The sequence below is a fragment of the Paramormyrops kingsleyae genome, chromosome 7 (genome assembly GCF_048594095.1).
Source record: "Paramormyrops kingsleyae isolate MSU_618 chromosome 7, PKINGS_0.4, whole genome shotgun sequence".
Lineage (NCBI taxonomy): Eukaryota > Metazoa > Chordata > Actinopteri > Osteoglossiformes > Mormyridae > Paramormyrops > Paramormyrops kingsleyae.
In genome coordinates, this window is record NC_132803.1 from 6,278,807 (window position 1) to 6,296,169 (window position 17,363).

General features: G+C 39.7%; 1 long non-coding RNA gene across 1 annotated transcript; it reads right to left on the bottom strand.

Annotated features, from left to right (window-relative positions):
• Positions 1 to 15,615: 15,615 nt before the first annotated feature.
• On the bottom strand, positions 15,616 to 17,356 carry LOC111857763 (uncharacterized). Its single transcript, XR_002841434.2, has 3 exons — positions 17,232 to 17,356; positions 16,435 to 16,540; positions 15,616 to 16,237 (listed from the first exon to the last, which is right to left on the bottom strand). It is a non-coding gene; the product is annotated as an uncharacterized lncRNA (long non-coding RNA).
• Positions 17,357 to 17,363: the final 7 nt, after the last annotated feature.

Below are 17,363 nucleotides of genomic sequence, written 5' to 3' on the forward strand. Positions count from 1 at the left end.
TCTGTTATTATGCCTCATATTACCATTTGTCACTTGCCATAGTATTTAAGAAATAGTCTGGCAGTTTTAAAATTCCTTTTTGCTTTATGTATTCTTTTAGTAATGTCAAAAATCCTGGGTGGCTTCATGAGGTCACTTTTGAGGTATATATTGTTTGAGTTAATTCATTTTGACCAAATTCAATTCAATTTTTCCTGCACATGAAAAATGCAGAGAATTAAATTTTAGGTTTTGTTTCTGAAAGCGGGAAACAAAATACAGTGCAGCTAAGAAAAACATAAATTCAGACAATTTTTCATCATTCAAAGAAAGAATACTAAAATAATATTTTCTTTTCATTTGTGGTGTTTATTAAATATGGATTTTTGGGACAGTTGAGTATTTCGATTGTTTCCTCAGGGAATTCATTTTTAGATAAATCTAAAAGTGCTAAAATGATCCCTCATCTGGTGCTTGTTCCTCTCTTTGCAGGCTTTCACATAATAGTCTAAAAATGTTAAATAAGAGAAATGTTGCCTAAATGTCTAATAATTTGTGCACTCCAGCATCTAGCTGAGAGCACAGATAGCACTTTTCAAACATTGAACAAACCAGAATTATGTCTGGTAATAATTGGATTACATGAGATGTGGTGTCTTCTTAAAAATAATTTTGTTCCAGGGTTCATTCATCCACATAATCCTGGTCAGGGTTACAGGTGGAGTCTGGAGCCTATCTCAGGCAGCACAGGGTACAAAGCTGGGGTTCAGCACAGGGCACAAAGCTGGGGTTCAGCACAGGGCACAAAGCTGGGGTTCAGCACAGGGTACAAAGCTGGGGTTCAGCACAGGGTACAAAGCTGGGGTTCAGCACAGGGCACAAAGCTGGGGTTCAGCACAGGGTACAAATCTGGGGTTTAGCACAGGGTACAAAGCTGGGGTTCACCCAGAAGCCAACACCACTCCATCAGAGTGCACAGACACAGTCAAAGAAGCCACATACCCTAACTGCATGTCTTTGGCCTGGAGGAGGAAATGAGACTATCCAGAGGAAAGCTGTGCAACACTGGGAGAAAATGTATACTCCTCAGAGACACACACACGCGCACACACTCTCTCTCACACACACACAAACACACAAACAAGTGGAGATGGAATTCAAATCCCCAACTCCAGAGGTGTGAGAAAACTATCTATTGAGCCATCGTGCTTACCCATGTTTCATAGTGTAGTATGAAATTTTTGAAAATGTAATCAAGGAGTAAGATGTCCAGAAAAAGCATCCATTATAATGCAAATATTAGCTCATTTTGTAAAGGCTAAATTAATATCTATCCAATCTTCCAACCACAAAATGGGCCAAGAAGCTGTAGGGAAGAAGGCAGGGGACCTGAATGGGATGCCAGTCTGTCCTAGAGCACACGCACATGCACATTATGAGCCATTTAGAGATTTCAAAATCCCTAAGCATGTATTTTTCGACTGTGGGAGAAAATGGAACAGCATGGAGAGAACAAGCAAATGGCAGACCCTGCAGTGGGAGGTGAAGCCCCGTATCCCTGGAAGCGTGAAACAAGACCTACTATGCCATCCAATCAATAATAACTCTACATTCAGTTTTAAATTGCAGTTACAAACTGTGCATTGGTAATAGAAGCTTCTGCAAACAATGTTAGTACAGATGTCACTTCTCCTGACTGAGGCTTATTGCATTTGATATTTATTTATCAGATGCTTATATCCAAAGTGACATATATTTTTGATTAAGCGGGGTCAGACAGTCCCTAGAGCAACTGAGGTCAGGGGCCCAATAGTGAAATTGCTCCACTGAACACGGGTATAGAAGCAGTGACCTTCCGGTCACAGGGACACTGCTCCCCGTGCTGAACACGGGTATAGAAGCAGTGACCTTCCGGTCACAGGGACACTGCTCCCCGTGCTGAACACGGGTATAGAAGCAGTGACCTTCCGGTCACAGGGACACTGCTCCCCGTGCTGAACACGGGTATAGAAGCAGTGACCTTCCGATCACAGGGACACTGCTCCCCGTGCTGAACACGGGTATAGAAGCAGTGACCTTCCGGTCACAGGGACACTGCTCCCCGTGCTGAACACGGGTATAGAAGCAGTGACCTTCCGGTCACAGGGACACTGCTCCCCGTGCTGAACACGGGTGTAGAAGCAGTGACCTTCCGGTCACAGGGACACTGCTTCCCGTGCTGAACACGGGTATAGAAGCAGTGACCTTCTGGTCACAGGGACACTGCTCCATATTCTCATTGCCTGAGTTCCTTCTGTCTAGCTAACTTATGACTTAGCATTCACCTGTTACACACATGGCTGAGAAGTCTTGCTTGAACATTGACCTTTTCAATGATAATCTTGATTATTTCTGTGAGCCCCATCCATGCTGATTACAGTTAGTTTATACCATAACAACCCTGTTTATATTTGCAAATTTATCGACTTTTGGCAGCTTAATCCCTTTCTTGTTAGGATGGAGATAATATTTCCGCCTCTCAGCACTCCCACTCTGTCACTGAAAAACAACAGATCTATTTTTCATCTGGTGTTAATGACAGTGGCGAGAGAAAGTATATGAACCCTTTAGAAGTATTTATTTTGCATTATTTTGATCAAAATGTGATCCAATCTTCATCAAATTCCTAATAATGAATAGAAAATCTGATTAAATAAATTATACACGGAACTGTTCTCTTCCATGCCTCAGTTGAACACCAATGCAATATTTAACGTCTTTGTAGGAAAAAACATGTGATCCTCTATGGTAGTGACCTTTATTAGGTGGGTAATTTTAATCAGTTGTTCGGTTTATCCTTATAATCACATAATCAGTACAGTCACTCCAGATGGTTCGCTTCTGAGGTTCCCCGATGGTGGAATGAGCTGCCGAACCACATCATCAGATTCCATCTCCACCTTCAAGACCCATCTGTTCCATGAATTCCTCTGCTAACCTGATGCCTCTTTACATTCCCTGAATGTTTTTATGTTGCACCTCTGGTCCCTGAATAGTCTTATTAGGTTGTAACTTTGTTAGAAGTTGTCGTGTGTCTCCTGCTCCAATACTGCTTATACTTACACCTGAGCTTTTATTGGAAACTCAGCCTAGCTGCTCTTCTGCCTAGTCGACTCCGATACAATGCATATGTTTTCATGTGCTACTGTATGTACCTCAGTTGTATGTCTTTTTGGACAAAAGTGTCTGCTAAGTGTGTGTGTGTGTGTGTGTGTGTGTGTGTGTAGATCGAGCCAGGATCTATTAAGCTAAGAACTTAATCCAGGAAGCACAGGACACAACACAGGGAACCTCCTGGACAATGTTGCAGCTCCATCACAGGCTGAACATTTAGAGACACTAGTTCACAGTTCACAAAAATTTTTGGACTGCAGAAGAAAACCAGGTGACCAGTAGGAAACTGATGGAAGTACGTGGAAAACAACTGGCTTCCAGGGACAAGGGCATTGTTTATGCACTGATCCTGACTCCTGAAAGCTGTCCTTTTCTGTTTTTTCCTTTTATTTTCTTGTTCTTCACGGTTACCATTTGCTTTGTTCCTGCCCTGCCAAAGGAGACATGTCCCCTAGAACCTGCTTTCACCTGGTTCTGTTCATTTGGTCAAAGGATGCTCTGTGGACGGTTGCAGAATTTAAAATCACTGAGGGAACTTCTGGTTTGTACTGCTAATCCAGGGAAGCCAATCAAGAACTGAATTTGGATCATGTTTTAAAAGTAGGACATTGCAGAAGAACTAACCTCATCCCACGAGACGTTACCAAAGAGCCCCACCCTAAACACATCAGGACTCCTCATGCTTCACCTCTCCCCCCACCATCCTCTTCCCACACTGTAAATGAAGGCACCCCTCTGGGAATGAAAGGGCTTCCTCCATCTCTGGCCCCTTCCTGCACATGACAGATACGCTGTGCATTAATCCATGTTCAGCCCATTTAAATGGAGTCCAGGCTCTTGTAAGGTTCTCACCTGCAGGTCGGCAACAATGTACTTTGATCTTGAACAAAGGTAACTTTTTGAACACAGCCATTTAGATGTTCTCAAATCTTAATGAGCATCTTGCTTGGAAGAAAATACCATATTTATCCTACACAAAGTATTCGTTTTCAGTAGGGCCAGCTGTCTTTTACTGAACAATTTGATTGTATACATTGGACTGGTGATCAATGTCCAGGGCTGGTAATCAATGTTCATCTAATCATATGCTTCTGGACTGTAGTAATATGCCTCTGATAAACTTTTCTATCCAAACTATAGGTTATATGCTCCCCTTGCTTCATAAATCGAGCCCGGGAGCTTCTTAAGGGCACAGAGTATCCCATTTAATGGAAAGCACTCTCTGCGATAGTCATGAAAAGAACATCAGGTGCATTTAACAGCACTAAATGTCATTATTGTTTTGAACGGTGGCTATCAAATATTAAATTGTAGACATGGTCTACTGCACTCTGGCTTTTTTAAGAGGTTAATTTTTCCTGTAAATTGTTTAGAGATATCACAATGGCAAGACCACACCCTGATAGAAATGCCCCCTTCACCCAGGATAATGCATTTCTCCATTAATTATCTCCTCAAAGCATTCTATGCCACTAATAAATTAATGGTATGCTTTTTACTGATTTTATATATGGGTTCGGTGGGTAGACCCAGCAATGCAGATTCAAACATTGTGCACACTGTTGTTACATTGTATCCATTCATTTGCATGAGTTATATCCCATCTGTAATATCCCAACCTGTAATGTGAAATTTTAAGAAAATAAATACATTGCAGGCTCACATCTGAATGTGATAATTGTTCTTAACTGTGCTGCTCTTTCATAGAGGGACTTTATTTATTATATAGCTATATATTAATTTTGGATATAAATACTCTTATTATTGCTTTATTCAATTACCAATTTGCTGTATTTTTTATCAGAATTCTATGCTATACTTTATGTCCCCATAAGGATAGGTAAACCCGCTCACACACACACACACGCACACACACACACACACACACACACACACACACACACACACTATATAAATCCACACACCATATGGGCATATGTACTGTATTGACACACAGCATTTAATCATTGAATTCAGGAGTTTCTTTCAGACACATTGCCACAGGTGTCAAGTACCAACCTATGCAGTCAGGTTTACAAACATTTGTGAAAGAATGGGTCGATCTACAGAGCTCAGTGAATTCAAGCGTGGTGCTCTCATAGAATGTCACCTTTGGAATAAGTCAGTTTGCGAAATTTCTTCTCTGCTAGATATTCCATGCTTGACTGTAAGTATTATTGTATTATTGCAAAGTGGAGGAGTTTAAGAAAAACAAAAACTCAGACCTAGTAAAGTAACACAGTGGGGTTGCTGTGTACTGAGGCATACTGTATAGTGCATAACAGTCGCCAACGCTCTGTTGACTCAATAACTGCAGAGGTCCAAACTTCCTCTGCCATTAACGCCAGCACAAAAACTGTGCTCCAGGAGCTTCATGGAATGGGCTTCCATGGCCGTGTAGCTGCATGCAAGCCTCACATCACCAAGTGTTGGATGGAGTGGTGTAAAGCACGCTGATACTGCACTATGGAGCAGTGGAAACATGTTCTGTGGAGTGACGAATCACGCTTCTCTGTCTGGCAGTCTGATGGATGAGTCTGAGTTTGGTTGATGCCAGGAAAACATTACCTGCCTAACTGCATTGTGTGAACTGTAAAGTTTGGTAGAGGAGGGATAATGGGATGCGGTTGTTTTTCAGTGGTTGGGCTCGGCCCCTTAGTTCCAGTGAAGGGAACTCTTAATGCTTCAGCATACCAAGAAATTTTGTACAGTTCTATGCCTCCATCTTTGTGGGAACAATTTGCGGAAGGCCCTTTTCTGTTCCAGCATGACTGTGCCCCAGTGCAGAAAGCAAGCTCCATAAAGACATGGTTGGCTGAGTTTGTTGTGATAGAACTTGTTTGGCCTGCTTTGAGACCTGACCTCAACCCAGTTGAGCACCTTTGGGATGAAGTAGAACAGAGATTGCAAGGCAAGTCTTCATGTCCAACATCAGTACCTGACCTCGCAAATGGATGAATAGGCAAAAATTCCCACAGACATGCTCCAAAATCTTGTGGACAGCCTTCCCAGAAGAGTGGCAGCTGTTATAGATGCGAAAGGGGGACCTACTCCCTATTGGTGCCTTATGCAATGGTGTCAAATGATCAAGCAACCAAACATTAGCCAAATTATATGGTGTGGGATTGTATAATACAAAGTGATGAGGGAGGAATATGTAAACATAGGCTAGGAGGTTAGGTGGTTCTCTGTGAGAAGACATAGCACAAGGCAGTAATAATAATTATATATATAATAAATGTCTAGAGCATAATACCATTCTCACCAAATGATTTGCTTCGGCGCTATTACTCACTCATTCTGGGTGAATCATCCTTGCTGTGATGCTCCCATTGGCTTAAACCAAAGGTCTAGAAGCTTTTTCCCCCAGAGTGGCTTGCAAGAGATAAAATTTGCCTCTGCAAAATCATTTAGGACTGAGTTTCTGCACACACTAACTCGGTTTTATTGTAAACCCATGTTTTCAGGTCCAGACATTGCAGAAATAGACTGAGTTTCCCTTCTGTCCAGGCACTCAGCTAATTATTTCCCTAACTGAATTTATTTAGCTGTCTGTCCTATTACAGATGATGTCAAGGATTTTAAGAGAACCTGCACCGTCAACATGCCCTGAGCACCAGCAAACCATCTTCTATCCATGCACTAATTAAATTTAGTGGTAAGAAGAACCAAGGATTCTACTCTGCAGCAACCTCCAGTTATACAAAATCAGCTCTGTTGAACTATAAACAGTTTGCCTGCGCATTTTGTTTTTTCTTTTTTTCATAACGATACACGGTAAACCTGATTTAATGACATGACTACAGGGGACTCCCTGAGAGAGGAACACACTTAGATACAGAGGCACCATTAATACTCACCTCTTCCCTGTTTAATCAGTTAGAAACATCTTGCTATATTTTAAAATGATTCAGTTACTATTCCTAAAAACTGTGAAATAATGTTACTCAGGAAAATAAAAGGATCTTTAATTTTAAAGATGAATAGGTCACATAGAATGACTAATATTAAATCGGCACAGGAAAGAAAGGAACTTTTGGTGTTCATATTTCAGAGTCTGTAACCAAGGAAAATGTTCTGAAAGTTAATCATTTTGGACCAGGTTCTCAGTAATCCCAGTTCATTCAGCCTTTTAAATCACTTTACATTGTATTATATACTTTTACATATTTTTTGGTTTTATACTTTACTGTATTCAGTATTTTCTCTGTAAACAGGGTTTAATTGTGCATCAACTAAAAGACCTAACAGGAACTGAAATCTGATTCTTCTGGGCCTTATTTCAACACAAACCCCATCCAGTAAGTATAATGCCCTGGTGGAAACAGATAAGACCATAAAAAAGAATTATTGCAGCTGTCTCTTGCGGATTTTAGGTCTGTGGCTTTAATGCAATTACCATCCATTAGTGTCATTTGTCAGGCAGAAGAACGATAATGGGCTCCGTCATTGAAATCACTTATGCCCTATTGATATATTTTCTGGACACACAAAATGGAAATATTAAAGTAAAATATTAATAACATAAGATAAATTCCAGTTACTGAGATATCTTATGAATGTATATAGTTACATATGCGTTTAAATCTTGGCAAGACAACCCATCTGAGAATGTATTGGTTGTTACCAAATATTCATTTTTAGACCCTTGTTTTAGAAACTATTTGATCTCATGCTTAATGGATGATAGGTCACATTAGTAAATATTATGAACCTCGGCAAAAGTCTTTTGTAGTAATCGATGAGAAAGAATTTCTGTATTTATCGTAAAAGACTATAGTCAAGGATAAAGAGAAGGATAAATTCCTGAAAAAGGGGAGCATATTCATTTTTTAAATTAGCCTTCAGATGCTGTGCAATTTCATGTCTAGACCAGTGTTTTACTAACTCTCCCTTGTTTTACTAACTCTCACTTGTCTCTCTTGTTACGTTGTATTATGAATGGTCTACTTCAGCAGGTAACCAAATAAAACAGATATTTAGTTTGATTAAGAACTAAAACATTCTGGGTACTGCTGCTTAGCATACACTGATAAAGTACTGGAAACCTCATACTTTGAGATGAGGATTATAAGAATAAAATGTCATGTAACAGTTGTGGTCTCTTAAAAGCTTTGTGATCTATTTACTTTACATGCCTAAATCAATATGTCAAATTTCCATGATGATGGCCAATTATATAATTCATCCTTAGTAGAGGATTTAACTCGTATAGGCTGCTATCTTTACCTCTCTGAATAGGCTTATGAAGGTTGACTTCAGTGTGAAACCACCGAGGCCAGTGATAAACTGAAATGTGTCGTTTTAAGGAAGTTACAAATTATTGTGGTTATCATGGTAATAATTAGGGTTATGATTATGGGTTTGAGTGTTTTCCAGGGTCGTCCCACAGCCCTATAGTGGCACCTAAATGTGTGCTTATGATTTGTCAGTGTGACTTATATGTGAGACCTGCCTGGCATCCCATCTTTTCACGTGCCCTCTCTTCCCTGGGATAGAGTCAAGGTTGACTGTGACCATGTACCATGTAATGAAGTCAAAAGTTTTGTGATTAAAGTAGACGTAAACTATTGAGATTAAAGTCAAAATCGGCTTTCATTATTAACTGTGACCGGTTGATTACAATAAACCGACTCGACTCACACCGTAAGTTGGAGATCACTAGTATAACTTTAGTGGGAATCGCGAGTCTCTGGCACTGTTATTTTCGGGCTGCGGGCTGAAAGGTTTGGGTACCCCTGTCCTAGCAGGCATGAGCCTGCATTTGTGTGGAATGAACCCAGGAAATCAGGTATCTGTATGGTGTTGTCATGTTAGACGATTTACTTCCAGCAGATATCTCACAGTCACATGTTTCTACTATTTAACTTTCAACTTTTTTCTCAAAAGTTTGTTTCAACTTTCTCAAGTCTCAAAATGTTTTATATATTTTTATTCCTTATAGGTGACCCTAACACTGATAGATACAAGCAAAGGATATAAAGAGAAATCTGATATTATTGGATGCGGTCCATATACATTGAAAGCAAAAGACTATGATAATTGTGAGCCGCTTGAGGAACATTTTGAAGATATTGTAAATTATCTGATTCTTCAAACTTTGTGTGTGAGTCTGAAGCAAATGAAAGTGACTTAAAGCCTATTTCTGGCTGAGTACAAGAACTGAAGAGGAAAAAGTATGGATGTATTTACAGGTAAATGCAAGTATAAATCGCTTTCTAATTACGCATTATTACAACAAATCTGGTTTGATCGCACATAAGTGAATGTTTTTTAGGTAAACTGTCGATCAGTTTATTTGCTGTTGTGTTGTTATAATTACCCACTAGGTCCGCCAATCCCAGAGAGCCTCCTTTACTCCCACAAGAACCTGGTTCTTTGCCAAAAAAGATGGTGAAGTTACTGGCTCACGGTGACTGTATGCCTGGCTTTGGGGGGGGAGGCTCTCAAGTTAGAGCTCTGCTTTTGGCAAGCAAACCGTATTGGACAAAAAGAGCTCTGTTGGCTGCACAGAGGTGAAAAATCAATAGATCATGCCACATGCGAAGAAGATGCCTTACCTGCAAATATCTGATCTCCCAACTGCAAACAAGAAAAGATGATAGCAGAGCAGAGTGAGTGACACACCGCAGTCACGAACACCAGCATGACAGCCACCTTCCTCTGCCGCACAGCAAAACTTTCTGTTGAAACATGTGCCACTAACATGTTATGTGGCACGTGACTGTAGACATGTTGGTTCTGTGTGAGCCACTGCAGTGACTCACTGTAAATCAGCCAATCAGAACAGAGCTCATCAACATATTAATGATCCTACTGAAAAACGGCTTTTTTCGTTCTATGGCCAAATAATAGGATTGTAAATGGACCTGTAATACTGAAAAAACTGCATTCTATGGCAGTTCTAAAGTGCCTGTTTCACCTGTCAATGGGACCTCCATGTTGTCAGTACAAGTATCCCTGGATGTGTGGCTTTTATTTGAACAGACTGCCTGAGTACCTGTTTTTTTGCATCTATCTCTTGATCTCTGTGATGCTGACAGTCTCTTTATATTGCCGTGCCTCATGTTTACTGTTGGTGTTCGGTCAATGTCACCTCTGTCATACAATGTGACTGGTTTGCCTAATGCGAAAGGATAAGAATGGCCTTTAGGATGTGTTCCTCTTGATATTTTTAAAACAAAGCAATAATTTTATGCTATCAACTTACTGCACATAAATTATGTTGCACAAAAAGGCATAAAAAATGACTTATATTCACACTAGGTTACATCAGCTGCCACAACCATAAACAGAATGGTGATAAGGTGACATAGTAATGGGGTGGCATGGTGATGCAGTGGTTAGCACTGTTACCTCATTCCTCTTGGACTCGGGTTCAAGTCTCCCCTATGGCTCCATGTGTGTGGAGTTTGCATGATCTCCTTATGTCGTCATGGGATTTCCTCCAGGTTCTCCAGTTTGCATGTGTGATTGTGCCATGTGATCAGTTGGTGTCCCATTCTGGGTCGTTCCCTGCCTTGTGCCCATATGTTCTGGACCCCCTGCAACCCTGAATGAAAAAATGGTCACAGAAAATAGATGGAACTGCATTAGCATGCTAACAAAAAGTAAGCCAATGTTCACCAGATATCATACCTGTTATGCATTGAAAGCATAGAAACACTCGTGTTATTCTTACCATTGACAAAGTGAATCATGCGGCTGATGTTAGTTTCTTATCTTGCAGTTTCTTATTCGAAGGATCTGTGCCACCATAAACAGACATACAGTAATGCATGTTTTGCTGTATTGACAGCAATTTATCTTTTAAGTGTCAATACATTTGTTAGAAAGCACAATACCAATTACAATTACTATATGCTACGTTTGAGGGTGTTTTACGAATTACAAATGAATGCCCTCTAAAATTTGAGTTTTTACACCATTCAGTACTGTAGACATAATGCATGTTCTGCCATATTGATAACAACTGATCTTGTCAATGTCAATACATCTGTTAGAAAGTTCAATACCATGTGATACACCAGCTTTTACACATAACATATCCTGAGGTTGAAGATATTTTATTTTATAGTTTTTTAAATAATGCCCTCTGTTTTTTTACACAAGTTTTTTTTACGCAAGTCAGTCCCTCACAGGAGATGCTGGATGGAATCAGGAAAACATGGGTATCTGGTGGAAATAGGAGGGGTTGGGAACACGGCATGCATGTTGGGTCAGGACTATATGGAAGATGAGCAAGAATCGCTCTATATGTTGCCACATTGAAGAACAAAACCTCACACTGAGTGAGAGGTGACCCAGGCTTTTAAAGGGACCAGCGCCAGGTGCGGTTAATTCACTGAGCAAGCTGGCATTCTCATGGGGGGCTGAAGGCAATGGGGCCAGGGAGCAGGTTTGTCCGGGTGGTTTCGGTGGAAGGCAGAGATCAGGTCAGGGTCAAGGACATCCATCGCCAGTGCCCCGGCCCATTCCTCAGGGCCGCAAAATTCCTGATCAACCAGGTACTGCAGCTTCCCCAGCCGACATCTGGGTGGCACAGGCCTCACTGTCATCCAACAACATGGAGAGTTGGACCATCTGACGAACTTGGGGGATGACCCCGTTGTACCAGCAGGCAAATGTGAAACAATAACAAATACCGGTAGATGTGGGGGAGTTGCAGGCGGAAGGTTACAGGCCCCACTTGCTGGACTATACAGAAGGGGCTGATGTACATGAGGGCCGGTTAGCGGCAACATGGGAGGCGGAGGATTCTGGTGGACATCCAGACTCGCCGACCGGGTCAAAGAACGGGTCCCGGGTGGCGACGATGGTCGGCCACCAGGACTGGTCATTCAAGTGCTGGTGAGTTTATCGCTATACCATAGGCTGTTTTGGAACCAGTCATCCACTGCTGGGACATTACTGGCCTTTGAGTCCCAGGGGAACAAGGGTGGCTGATGCCCCAGGACACACTGGAAAAGGGATAGGTTATGGGAGTTCCGCGCATACTCTACCCATGGTAGGTAGCGGATTCAGTGAGCGAGAAGGTCAGCACACAGCAGCCAGAGGGTGTTTGTCACCTACTGGTTGGTCCTCTCCGTCATGCCGTTGGTCTGTATATGGTAGCTGGAGGAAAAACTGAGAGAGATGTTTAGTTGCAAGCAGGAAGCACGAAACATCCACGCAGCGAACTGCAGCTCCCTATCAGACAATATCAAGAGGGTCATGGAATGTTCCGTGGTAGTTGGGTTCTTGGACAGACGCATCAGCCGACACATCTTTGAAAGACTGGTCAACTACGATAAGTATCACAGTCGTTCCTTGGAATGAAGGCAAGTCGGTGATGAAGTCTAATGCTGCATTGTGAACCTTAATGCCGGTGCACCAATGCAAATTGATTAATCTTTCCCTCCCTAGCATTAACTGTGCAGGAAAAGCGTTCCATTTGAGTGGGAATACAACAAATTTGATCTATTTTATCACCTTAGCTGCTTCCACCCCTTCGGAGTACGCAACATGTCATCAGGCACAATCTACATTACAGTTTACATTTAATCTCACTTTATTTACTGGGCTTTATTGACTTTTATACTGTTTGTTACATGTTACAGATGTTAGGTTGATCTACTTCAAAGTTTATTTTGATTTTTCATTTTTACAAAAAACTTTTACATTGCACACATTTTATAACATTCTATTTACTAAGTTGCAGAGTTACTTTAATGTTTTAATTTACTGCATCTTACTAGTGTCAGTTTACCTCAAAGTTGATTTTACTTGCTTTCTTTATTTAATGTGTATCAAGATGAGACTATTTCTTTATCCTTATTTTATTTGTATAAGTTTATTTGAATGTTTTTATTGTTGTGCTAACATTAAAATTATTGCCTGTGTACCTTAAAAAATAAAGTGATTAAATTCAAAGTAAGAAGGTTCAATTCAAAATAAGTCGTTAAATTGAGCCTTTTTTCCCTGGTCTTTATTAAAAGTAGGTAATTAAAATGATCAATAATTACTGATACTGGCTCAAATTAAAATTTTATCATGATAATTTTTTCAGCTATATCACCTAGCGCTAGTGGCAACTAATCTCACTCACATGTTAACTGTCTTTGTGATCGTGGAATGTCAAGTTTCTCACAGTAACTTCTCAATGCTGTTAATTTTGCATTTTTAATAATGGGTCAAAAACACAGTGCTCCTAGTGCACTTGTAAATGAACATCTGCTCAACTTTGTACATATAAAGGGGCATATTTAGATGGTTTGTATATTATATAAAAAGGTCATGATAGGAAATAGCAAAGCAATTTTGCATACAATGGGTTCAGTACACTACTGTTTATTTAGAAATTGGTAATAAATAGATTTTTATGTCATCACTCTGGTTAGCAGGTTCTTATTGGTTGAGGTTAGGGAGGCCCAATATTAGTCTTTTAAACCTATGTTTCCCTAAATAATAGATACATATGTGATATACGGAGCTTCCTTCTTTCGTGGAAGTCCACTTTGCTTTTCTTGCTGGTTTGGTTTTCCGGGCTTGAACAATTTATGTTTATGCCCCAGCAATATTAATGGGAAAAAATATGATCGATAAGTCAAATTATTTAAATAAAAATTTCAAATGACTGTGCACAGGTTTTGAGGCAATAAATAAAATGATTAAAAATTCTGTTGTGTTCTTTCCAAGGATCTGTTGGTGTTTCGCGTTAACAGGTTCAGCAGTAGCCTAACAGCCATCTTGGTTTTGTCATATTTCCAGAGATCTTTAAACACGGGACAGATTTCTGGTTTCGAAAACTGCGAGTCACACGTCACCTTATTGTTACGTATTTTCATATCTTAACCTGTAATCCAATCCAGTCAATTGCTATTTATCCAAGATTCTTTTAAAATATTGATTAGCTTAGTATTGATTTCTCTTGTAACTGGCTGAGTTGGGAATGTCCCTCTGAAATGCTATTGAGCGAATGCTCTGTCTTATTATTAAAAATGCATGTATGCATGCTACGCTAGTCACAAAGAAAGTTCACAACTAAATCAGTTCCAATGTCTCTTCGGGGGGAAGGGAATACACCATAGACAAAGTAGCTTATATTATTCTTTCACGTAACACCTCAGCCTGCACCTCTGACATCATCTAGTATAGTTTATATATACTGTTCATGGTGAAAATAAATCAGTTATGTATTGGCATTGAATAGTAATGTAAAATGTAATCTCTCAAAACTGGAACTCCAAGATTGGTTTTGGTGCCTGTTTCACGCATTTCTTTCTTTATGGTTAACATTGTTCGTTATTAATGCTCATTACTTCCTCCAGGCGATGTGAGTTGCATGAATTTAGCCAGATTACATATTTCTACCCCAATGTGAGGAATCCGGCCAGGCCTATTTTTTTCTCGCACCATAGACGCGATGCTGTTGGGTGTCCACCGCCATGCCCTTCACAGTAACAGGAAAACAAATTTTGTCAATTCATTTATATTAAAAACATTTCAGTAAGGGGGGAATATGGTTAGCTAACTAGCGTCTGTTTCAGAAGAAAATTTGTGAAATATTAAAAGTAGTGTAAATAACTGTAACGTCATGGAAGTAATGTCATGCAACCAGAGGTAATTATTCTGATTTTTTCTCTTGCTCTTTTGCACCCTCGAATCAAATGGCGTCCCAGGCGATCGCCTTTGTCACCAATAGGGAAGCCCGGCCTCGGATCATTGGTATAGCAAAGGGAAACATAGTATCAAAATAATAGCATTGTGTTGAATTAGGGATTATCTTTGGTTATTTTAGTTATGACAGATACAATGAGATTGGTTTTTAGCAGAGAAGTGTGCCGTTACACCGAGTAGGATGTCAACTTATTGCATCAACAAGCTTTATTCTACATGGAGCTTATTTATTCCACACAATCATCCGTTAATTTTTCATATTCCATAATTCAGAACTAACACAAAAAGAAACTCTTTCAGTAGCTATGTATGTAACATTTGAAAGTTATATGGTTTATCAAGCTGGATAAAGTTATGTATACTGCCTTCTAGTTTAATCATTTGATACCAAGATAGCATAGGTATCTGTGGGCAGTAATGGCTAAGGGTTGTCATGTGATAATAATAGATTAAAGATTCAAGAGTCAGTGTTTCAAAGTCTTTGTTGTGATTGTATCGGTAGAATGAGATGATGCATTCCAGCTTTCCATAAGCAATGTTGACAGTAAAGGAAAAAGACAAAATTGATGTAATTTACGATACATGATTATACTGTACAATAAGCAGGACAAATGTAAAAAATGATCGTTCGAGAAGGAATATTTACAGGATAGTCACTTTTAGTATGCGGTGAGTAAGATAAATTAGAGAGAATTGTAGTGTGCGTGGACGTTGTGGCTTTGCACTGTCCATATTATTTATAATCAAAAACGCAAAAAACATTTCAATAGGCATCATACTGAATGAAATGAAGAACAAGACCAGGGAACATGTTGTGTTTTTTTTTAATTATTTCTCATATTGCGCAATAACTTCACAAGGTCTGTATTTCGTACAAACGACCACAGGAACAGAAAATAGAATCTAGATCATTTGAACAACATATGGTCTGAGCTTCTATCTCTGGCATGAAAGACACTTTTCTCATTACTGCCAAGGCTGCAATTAGCTTTCAGGTCAATCTGTGTATGCTTACCACAGCAAAATGACCGCTTATTCTGATGGACTCATTCTCTGTATAGGATTTTGTTATGGTGCCATTTGAAGACAATATGTGTTTGAGTGATACATTATTTAATAGGGGAACAACCAAGACCTAAATCGATTTGTGTGGCTTTTAGCATTCGAATACTATCTAGCTTAATTTAAGTTAAATAAATTCTTGTATTTACATGCATTTAGATTTTTTTTGCTTGATTCAGGGATCATGGAGTGGTTCTTAGGGATTTGATATGAACCAGTGAGTCTTGCAGCATTCAGATTTTAATATTCCATGCTGTATACAGCAATTCCCTCCCTTGAGTCCTTCTTCTCCTCATCTCCGAAGTACCATACAGTCAGAAACCCCACGTCCTTATCTGTACCCTGTCCAGTGGGCTCCGGGACTGTGTGGAAAGAAACCTGACTGCTGGATGGAATGATGTTTTGCATTTATGCTCTATCCAAACACAACAATAAGATTATTTATTGAACACCCCCTACATCCATTTATGACATCCTGCTTTTTTAATTATATATATATTTAAAATCTTTTCATGCCATTGCTTCATTTTTTATTTGCCCCTTGAACCTTATTGCCTCTCTCTGTCCAGCTGCATGTCTTACCTGCATTTATCCATCCACTGTCCCTTTTGCCCTTGCAGGGTCCATTTTGTAACAACAACAATGGGATTTCACAAAAATAAAAAAAACAAAACAACACATTGTACCCCTGTGCAAAGGCAGAACGATGTTGTTAGGAACTCTAACACAAATGATACAAATGATGATGTTTTTATAGTTCTGAATGACACATGCAAAGAATTATAGCTATTAGAATTTGTTTAATTTATAGCTATATTAAAAAGATGAATTATTGCCCTCATATGCTGTGTAATTTATTTCAGCTGCTCTCCAGAAGAGATCCGCCTCATATCCCTCCCATGCTATATGGATAAACGGATGTGGCCTTGACCAAAATGCAAAAGCATGACCCATGTCCCTGTTAGGAGTGGGTTAAGCTGCCCGTCACTGCTGAGTCTATTTCCCCTCTCAATAAAAAGATTTTCCTTCGGACCAAAATAATTGGAAGATTCCTACGTTTCTTCTGCTATTTTAAGAATAGAAGTTTATTGGTTCAATATATTTGATGCTTTTAAGCTCTGTCAGAGGAACCCAGTACAAAAATGATGGCACGTGTATTGATTTATCATTTTCCGTGTTGAAGACTTCAACTTTTTTCTAACCACAACGTGTTGTATACGCCTCCCTAGATAACAGATTTTAAAAGCAATTTATGTGGTTAATTGTGACTCATAGCATTTTTTGCCTCTACTGACCAACAAATACAGACACATATCAGTTGCGTTTACGTCACACTTAGCCTAATAAGTATTATATTTTAAAACACCAAAATCCATTACCGTCTTGGATGTTGGGCCAGGATCCCATGTGAAAAAGGCAGAACACTCAGTCATCGTTTAAACGACAGACGTATCTGCACACATTCATGCACAGACTTGTGTTTGGCTGTCACATCGTATGGCCCGCCGGTA